Genomic DNA, 9359 nt, shown 5'->3' with positions numbered 1-9359 from the left:
GAGACGGAGTCTGGCTCTGTCACACAGGCTGGAGTGCAGTGGCGCGATCTCGGCTCACTGCAAGCTCCGCCTCCCGGGTTCACGCCATTCTCCGGCCTCAGCCTCCTGAGTAGCTGGGACTACAGGCGCCCGCCACCTCGCCCGGCTAGTTTTTTGTATTTTTTAGTAGAGACGGGGTTTCACCGTGTTAGCCAGGATGGTCTCGATCTCCTGACCTCGTGATCCGCCCGTCTCGGCCTCCCAAAGTGCTGGGATTACAGGCTTGAGCCACGGCGCCCGGCCAAAAACTTCCTCTTTAATCAAGGCTTTTAACATGGAGCAGATTTTTTTAATAAAATGGAAAGTTTCCGGTACATTGAAATGTGTATTGAAAGATCTTACATTTTTAGATACAATTCTGTATTTGTTTTTGTATTATCATTAAATTTTAAGTGATCATTGCATTTTTACTTTAAAAATGGTACTTTAAAGTTTGAGGGAGAGAAGAGAGAATGAACACTGCTTTCCTGTAATAGTATTTGGATAGCTACCATTTAATAGCTCACAGCCACTTGGCTTTTCTCTCACAGAATGGCGAATTGTTTCTGTGAAATTATAAACCAAAACAACAACAACAACAAAAACTATATAATTCACATTTCATAAATTTATTTTATTATGTAATATATATTTAATATAATTAAATTATAATTACATATATAAATATGTTTAACTTTAGTATTCAAAATAAGAATTACTATATCTTTGCACAATATATTCATCTAGTAACCTCACGCTCACTCTTTTAAACCACTACTTGGTTTAACTTTATGTGTTTTTGCTGTCATTCAAACAGTTTTCTATGAGTAAAAGGCAAATGTTCAACTTTGCCACGCTTATTCTTCTGGTTCAGTCCCTAAAGAAAAAAAAAAAAAAAAACAAGAATACAAGGCATGTTTCTGCTTACTTATTGCTGGACAGGTTATTAAGCGACTATCCAGATTCACTACCTTTAGAGGCAATGTTGTTACTTTTAGGAAGCTGGAAAAGACAATTATAAACAATCACAACTGGCCGGGCGCGGTGGCTCAAGCCTGTAATCCCAGCACTTTGGGAGGCCGAGACGGGCGGATCACGAGGTCAGGAGATCGAGACCATCCTGGCTAACACGGTGAAACCCCGTCTCTACTAAAAAATACAAAAAACTAGCCGGGCGAGGTGGCGGGTGCCTGTAGTCCCAGCTACTCGGGAGGCTGAGGCAGGAGAATGGCGTAAACCCGGGAGGCGGAGCTTGCAGTGAGCTGAGATCCCGCCACTGCACTCCAGTCTGGACCACAAAGCGAGACTCCGTCTCAAAAAAAAAAAAAATCACAACTAATGAAAAATAGTAGTTGGTTGGGCATGGTGGCTCATGCCTGTAATCCCAGCACTTTGGAAGATCAAGGAGGGAGAATTGCTTAAGCCCAGGAGATCAATACCAGCCTGGGCATATAGTGAGACTTCGTCTCTACAGAAAATTTTAAAAATTAGCCCAGTGTAGTGGTGTGTGCCTGTAGTCCTAGCTACTCGGTAAGCTGAGGTGGAAGAACTGCTTGAGCACAGAAGGCGGAGGTTGGAGTAAGGCAGTTAGCCAAGATTGCAACACTGAACTTCACTCTGGGTGACTGAGTGACAGAGCAAGAGCTTGTCGGAATAAAACAAAAGTAGTATTGAAAAAAGAGAAGGAGAGCTGTTCTATGTGGCTAGACATGCTCTTTACACATTAGCATCTTTTGCTATTCCTTACCTAGATCATTAAATAAATACATAATTGTTTTTCTGAAAGCACTGATGTTTGTTAAAATTTTAATACATATTAAGATGGTTTCACTACAGGTATTACTGATACTGATACTTCAACATAGGCTCAGAAAATCTGCAATGCATGTCTTCAAACTAGTAAATTTTATTCCTTACCATTCTTGTCAGTATAATCTCTTTATTGACACCAAGGGTCTGGGATCTAGGTCAGTCAGAATGTAGTAAAGGGATGTCAGAGCTATTGTGGTCAGTGAGTAGACATTAAACGGGAAGTAAATAAGATATTTTTGATATAGATCTATATCTAATATAGGCATATATTTCCATTAATTCATATTCATTCAGATACTAATATGAATTTGAGCAAGACTCTCCCTCTTGCATATAATGCATGTGTTCTAAAGACAATGGGCAGATTGGAGTTGGAATATACCAGCAAATGCAATCATTCTAAATTAGTGACCTGGGGGATTGGGCATGAATCCTAAACACAGTATGAGAATTTATTACTCTGTAGTAAAGGTTTCAGTAATACATTATACACATTTCACCACTCAAAACACCAAAAGAAATCTGTATACAAAGCAGCAACATGGTTGATACTGTTTCCCTATTAACTTTATGATGCATAATACTTACATAATGCTGTGAAAATGCTCACTTACAATGAAGGATAATGACTACAATAACACTTTATTCAATGCTTTAATTTGTCCCATGAATCATCCAGGTCTATATAATTGCATTGGTAATATGACACTATTGTATAAACAGGTCATGTGTAAATGGAATGGGCCCTTCCTAACTGGGCCATGCTAAGCACTTCTATGAAAAGATTTGGTAGGTTTTTACCTGAATGTATCTGCTCTCTCACAGAATTTACTTTTTTTTTTTTTTTAAATCTATACATAGACTGAAACTTGATTATCTTACAACACTAAAATAAGATTGAGGAAGGTTTGCTGGGTTTTCAAGTGATATATTGATTCCTAGAAAATATTTATTTCAAACGCATTAATAGTTTTATGCTACCTACTGTGGATATTATATCTACTTCTCCTCATACTTAAGTGATGATGAGGCATTATAATTAAGTAATAAATTGTGAGCTATAGTTAGTTATATAACAAGTTAATGAAAGATTTCATGTAAATGAGTGGCCAGATGGAGAAGTTTTTGAAAGATCAATGGGGATTGTAATGCTTATGGAATATATATCAACAATGAAATGAGATAATACTGATTTTCACTACAGAGAATGGTAATGCAATTATGACCAATAATATAAAAACATGTTTAAAATTATCTAAAATAGATGTATTATCCTTAAAATGCAGTAAGGAAAGGGTAAAATATGCCCTATTTGAATCCCTGTCAAAAATTCAGAAAATTATCAGAAACAAATCTATAGAAACAGGCTAAGATAAATTAAACTTCTGTAGACTCTGAAAAATTATAGTTTTTCAAAAGGTAACAAATTTTCTTATTCTTTTTTTCTTGCTTTTTAAATGCCTAATCTTTGAGGCCTGCAGTTTACAAAAAAATTCTCTGAGCATGATGATAACCCTAGGATCAGAACTGAAAATTACTACAGACCTAGAACCTTTCCGGGCAAAATACAAAACCAAACTGTAAAATAGGAGACTCAGTTTTGGCCTATACATTTTATATGATAAGATGCAGCCAATAAAATAAAGCTACTGAAGATCTCACATTAACTTAAGAATTACTTGTGTTATAATGTTATGTAAAAAAATCCACAACATAAAATTAGATCTCACATGATAACTAATATAGAATAATGGAAGAAGATATACAAAGATGTTAACAAAGAATGGCTTTGGATCATCAGAGAACAGGTTTCATTTTTCAATACTAGCAAATTTATTTTATATTTTAAAATTACTGTAGTAACTATACATTTTATAATTAGAATGTAGCAATGTGACTTGTAAAAATGTAACAGCTACTAAGATGTATTACAATCATGGAAAGGGAAAGGAAATCAGCAACAATGTAGAAATTTGAATCAGATAAAGATTGATTTAGGTGAAGAGCTTTACTTAGAGATATCTAAGTTACAGTCTGGAATATAGTCATCCTGTTAATGTGTTCAAATACCATATTTATTTTGCTGAAAGACTCCACATTTCACAAGAGTCATACTTTTCTGAAAATTCAAGTCTTGCAGTGGTATGGAGAAAAAGAAAAAAATAGAGCAGAAAGAGGAATCAGAATGCCAGGGGTTACAGGGACTTGAGGTGGTGGGGGCACAGTAGTAAATAAGGTTGATATGTTGGTTTCAATATGAGGGCAAGATTTGAGCAAAGCTTTAAGAGAGGAGAGAGAGTTATCCAAATCGATATATAGGCTACGGCGTTTTAATAAGCTGACATATTGCTTCCTTTTTGAAAGGTTCTGGAATCCTAGTAACTCTAATGCAAACAACCGCTTGACTTCTTTGGAACATTTACACAAATGACCCCACAGCACTCATAATTAAACTTAGTTTCTATTCTGAGTTGCTAGCTGAAATTATTATTCTATTAGGATTTTATTCTATGTTATTATGTTATTAGCACTATGGGAGTTACCAAGAGAAGCTGCTCAATGATAACAGCCCCATTAATGCCTCTAGTGAAATACTTTAAACAGTTCTTTATTGATCTTGGTTCCAAATACATCAAAATGTTGCATTACAGTTTTGTTGAACTATTCACCCTACAGGCATTCTCAGGTGGCTACATTCCCAGTTCAAAAGTTCTTATTCTTGAGCTCCAGGTAGAAATGAAGAAATAGCAAAACTGACCTAACTGAAAAATGTGGGTTGACTTTATTCAAGTTTTTAATCTTTTAAAAAACATTTTACTTCTTTTTTCCATATTAGGAATGTGCTACTTGTCATTTATTTGTATTAAATATATATATAAATATACACACACACACATATACACATACAAAGTAAGAAACCACAAGAATAAAGACAGCAATGAAAATATAATTTATTGTATGAAAGCTCTAAATTCTAATTCACTACTCTAAGACCAATCCAATTCACAAGTAAATTAATGACCTAAACTGACCCTCAGACAATTAATCAAGAGGTCTTGAATGCGTTTCATTCTAACCCTAGTAAAGGTCTATTTAAATCATAGTTTCTGTCATGAAATATGTGTATATATTCTACTTGTGGCTGTAGTTAAGCCAAGCTAAATTTGTAAACAATTATTCTATATTTATCATTGAGCTTCAAGATATGCCAGTTGGCTTGGTTCTGATTCAAATGCATCATAACGGTAGCATATGCAATCTTGCAGAACTGAGCCTTCCTTTTGACAGTGTCACTATTGAGGGCCATAAGGAGCATAACAACTGAAGTCACTAACATAAACTCAAGAGCAGGTATGATTATTTAATTGTTTTACTTTGATCCAAATAATTTTCTAACTTCATGAAGAGTAAGACCATCAACAGCAAGTGTACAGAAGGTAGATGTCATTAAATAATTTATAATCAAGTCCATAGTGAAGAATATATATGATGCTATTGTTTTCATAATATTCAGTTAAGGCAGTCATAGTGCCAACCATTTCACTATACTTAGGCAAACAGATATTTGCTAAAGTATTTTGAATCATTTATTACTCAATCCATTGGGTAAAACTTTATTCATACTGAAATTAACTGAATTTTGCTTTCTACACTTGATCTTAGCCAAAAGGCCAAGAAGTGATTGAATTTTGCTTCTTTTTCTATCTCACATAAATGTAGACTCATACTCTAAACGGTTTCCCTGTCTATTGTGAATAGTTTCTATGAAAGAAGGTCCTAATATTTTATATAAACTGTGTGTGTGTATGTATGTATGTATGTGTGTATATATATATAGTAACAACAACACAGCATGCTATTTCAAACACCAAAAAGTATCATTCTTTAGAATGATGAAGTGCTCTACATCATTCTAAAATGTTGATGAAATTAAATCAAAATTGTACTTTAGGAGTTTACCATCAGCCTGTAAGTAAGGTCATATCATCATTCTTACTCAAACATGAAATAATATGATTAAAATAAGATTTAAGTAATTAATATAAACACGTTAGATGTGGCAGAAAGAGAAAACTTCAGTTCTCCAGCATTTGTGCCTCCAAATTGTATCCTTTATCACTACTGAAATCAGAAAGGAATATAAAAACACCAATTTTAAAATGTCAATTTCTTTTTATTCATGAAGTTAGGTCTGCCATGTGTTGAACAGACTTTTCTCATACATTATACCTCAAAAACTTTATTTTTCATCTATTATGCTTTGAAGGTTTTTTCATTGACCTATCTAAAATAGTTGAGATGAAAACAGACTTATACTTTTTAAAAGCTAATTTAATTAGCCAGTCTGCATTATTTTTGCCAATATTTATTTTGGCAAAAGTAAATAAATCTATATTATGCTGTAATAAATTATATTGGAAAAAAGAAGTCTATAACAAGTTAATATTTTTTTAAATCTGCTCTTTGTCATTCTAAAATGCCAATGAAATTAAATCAAAATTGTACTTTAGGAGGCGGATCTGTTGACAAGAAAAAAGAAGCGTTCATGAACGCAGAGCATGCGCCTTCTTTTAATTGACTACACTCTGGCTCATAAAAATGTGTAGTAAGTGAACTGTACGTATTTCATTGTATTACTGTAAAAGAGATTCATAGGAGGTAACTAGACTCTTTATTATTAATATTCAAAGGTCAAAGCAAAATTGGGAGGTGAATTCAAAAATACACATTTCCCCAAAGTCTCTATTATAAAACAGTAAGAATAAAAACTCTCACTGACAGCAGAAAGTTTAAATTTTAACCATATGCTCAGAGCTCATATATGATTTTCAGTTTCTGTGCCAAACTCTTCCATTTCTAAAAACCTCTTTCATTTTCTTTTCTACATGAAAATAAAGTATTTTAATATATAACTAGAGTTGAATAAGCATATATGTTTTGTATTTATCCTCCAGAATAAACATGTTGGTTTTTTTTCTTCCTACTATTAAGGCAATTTCATCTTGTGAAATCACAAAGCCTAGTGCTTTACTGGCCTCTATTGTTACAATCTCAGTATAACACTTCCACACATGCAGTGTAATATCCTACTGATACACTTGATGAAGAAATAATGTGTAGTCTAAGGTTTTAAATATGCCACAGAAGAGGAATCAAATTACTGTCAGATTATACAAAAAAATTAAGCAATTCTTTTTGAAATAATATGTGGCATATAATTGCCACACATCAGACATACATTGAAGTGAGAAAAAACTCATCTTCTAAAAGTTTCCTTAGTTACTTTTTATAAATCAATTAGATAGTGCTTTCTGTCCCAGATCATATACGTTCCTAGCAATCAAGCTAAACACATCCTGGCAGAAATCCTCTATGCATCTTGCCAAATATGATGTTAATACAGATTGAGCATTTCTAACCCAAAAATCTGAAATCTGAAATGCTCCAAAATTTGTAACTTTCTGAGAACCAATGTGAGATAGTGACACCTTTGCTTCTGTTAGCTCAATGTACACAAACTTTATTTCATGCACAAAATTATTTCAAATATTGAATAAAATTAGCTTCAGGCTATGTGTATAAGGTGTATATGCAACATAAGTAAATTCTGTGTTTAAACTTGGGTCCTAGCCCCAAGATATTTCATTATGTCTATATAAATATTTCAAAATCTGAAAAAATTTGAAATCTGAAACACTCTGGCCCCAAGCATTTTGGATAAGGGATACTCAACATTTTTAAACTTTGTAATGCTGAAGAGGGATTGTGTGAAGTAAATAATATATACTGCATTACGAAAAACACATCCAGGCCATAATTAATTTATTTAGAGTCAAGAGGTTAAGCCTGTATATTTCCTGTGTAGAGATGGTAACCATAGAAATATCAATTTTACCAAATTTTAGTCAAAGAACGTAACACAGTTTTTGCTAGATAAGATACCAAGGTACACAATGTTATTAGAGATTTATTTCAATGATACATTAAATGTTTCTTAAACTTTTATTTGAATAAATAGAGACAATAAAAATAGCAAAGAGATGCTTTCTAGGGCATTAAAGAATAGGAGAAGGGTCGGGCACAGTGGCTTATGCCTATAAGCCCAGCACTTTGGGAGGCCAAGGCAGGAATTCGAGACCAGCCTGGCCAACATGGTGAAACCCTGTCTCTACCAAAAATACAACAAAATTAGCTGGGCATGGTGGCACTGCCTGTAGTCCCAGCTACCCGAGAGGCTGAGGCAGGAGAATTCCTTGAACCCGGGAGGTGGAGCTGAAATCGCATCACTGCACTCCAGGCTAGATAACAGAGTGAGACTCAGCTCAGTCTCAAAAAAAAAAAAAAAAAAAAAAAAAAAAAAGGAATAGAAGAAAATAGCAGGAATTGTTGTCTTAAAAATGTCATTAAGTATGCAATAATCATCTTGGTCTTAATGTAAATGCTCAGCTGTCATCTTTACTGACAAACTAAGGCTTTACTATAAAGCCTACAAAGACTGACTCTCCAGGTAGTCCTTTACCTCCCAGCTATTGTCTAGATCAGTACTTTCCAAAAGAAAGATAACGTGAGTCAAATATTAATTTTTAAGTAAAAAGAATAAGTAAAAGAAAAAGAAGAAAGTGAGGGAGGGAGGAAGGGAGGGAGGGAAGGAAGGAAGGAGGGAAGGAAGGAAGGAAGGAAGGAAGGAAGGAAGGAAGGAAGGAAGGAAGGAAGGAAGGAGAGAAAGGAAAGAAAGAAAGAAAAGAAAAGAAAGAAAGAAAGAAAGAAAGAAAGAAAGAAAGAAAGAAAGAAAGAAAGAAAGAAAGAAAGAAAGAAAGAAAGGAAGGAAGGAAAGAGAAAGAAAGAGAGGAAAGAAAGAAAGAAAGAAAGAAAGAGAAAAAGGAAGGAAGGAAGGAAGGAAGGAAGGAAGGAAGGAAGGAAGGAAGGAAGGAAAGAAGGAAGGAAGAAAGAAAGAAAGAAAGAAAGAAAGAAAGAAAGAAAGAAAGAAAGAAAGAAAGAAAGAAAGAAAGAAAGAAAGAAAGAAAGAAAGAAAGAAAGAAAGAAAGAAAGAAAGAAAGAAAGAAAGAAAGAAAGAAAGAAAGAAAGAAAGAAAGAAAGAAAAGAGAAAGCAGAAAAAAGAAGGAAAGGACAAAGGAAGAGAGGAAGGGAAAGGGAAGTAAGGAAGGGAACTTCTCAAAGATATAATATTTCTGAGTTGGGAGAACATGATAAAATATATATGCAAAATATTCAGAACGTGAGAAGGTGTTAAGTGCAAGAGTTAAAAATGGAAAAGGAAGAGGGATAGATAGATCCAGAGGTTGAGGGCCAGTTTGCACATTTAAAAGGGTGATCAGAGAGTGTATTATAGAGATGGTGATATGTGAACAAAGACTTAAAAGTGTCAAGGAAGTAAACCATATGTATAAATATGGGGAAGAGTTTCTCAGGTATGGGGTACAGTAGATGAATAATTCCTGCTAGGTGCATATCTATGAAAGACAGGAATAGCTGGATTTCCTAGGCCAACTAAGAATTCCTAAGTCTAG

General features: G+C 34.1%; 1 pseudogene; it reads right to left on the bottom strand.

Annotated features, from left to right (window-relative positions):
• Positions 1 to 5368: 5368 nt before the first annotated feature.
• LOC112429641 (U2 spliceosomal RNA) lies at positions 5369 to 5513 on the bottom strand (annotated as a pseudogene).
• Positions 5514 to 9359: the final 3846 nt, after the last annotated feature.

Source organism: Macaca nemestrina, chromosome 5 (assembly GCF_043159975.1).
Source record: "Macaca nemestrina isolate mMacNem1 chromosome 5, mMacNem.hap1, whole genome shotgun sequence".
Taxonomy (NCBI): domain Eukaryota; kingdom Metazoa; phylum Chordata; class Mammalia; order Primates; family Cercopithecidae; genus Macaca; species Macaca nemestrina.
This window is presented reverse-complemented; position numbering and strand designations above follow the sequence as displayed.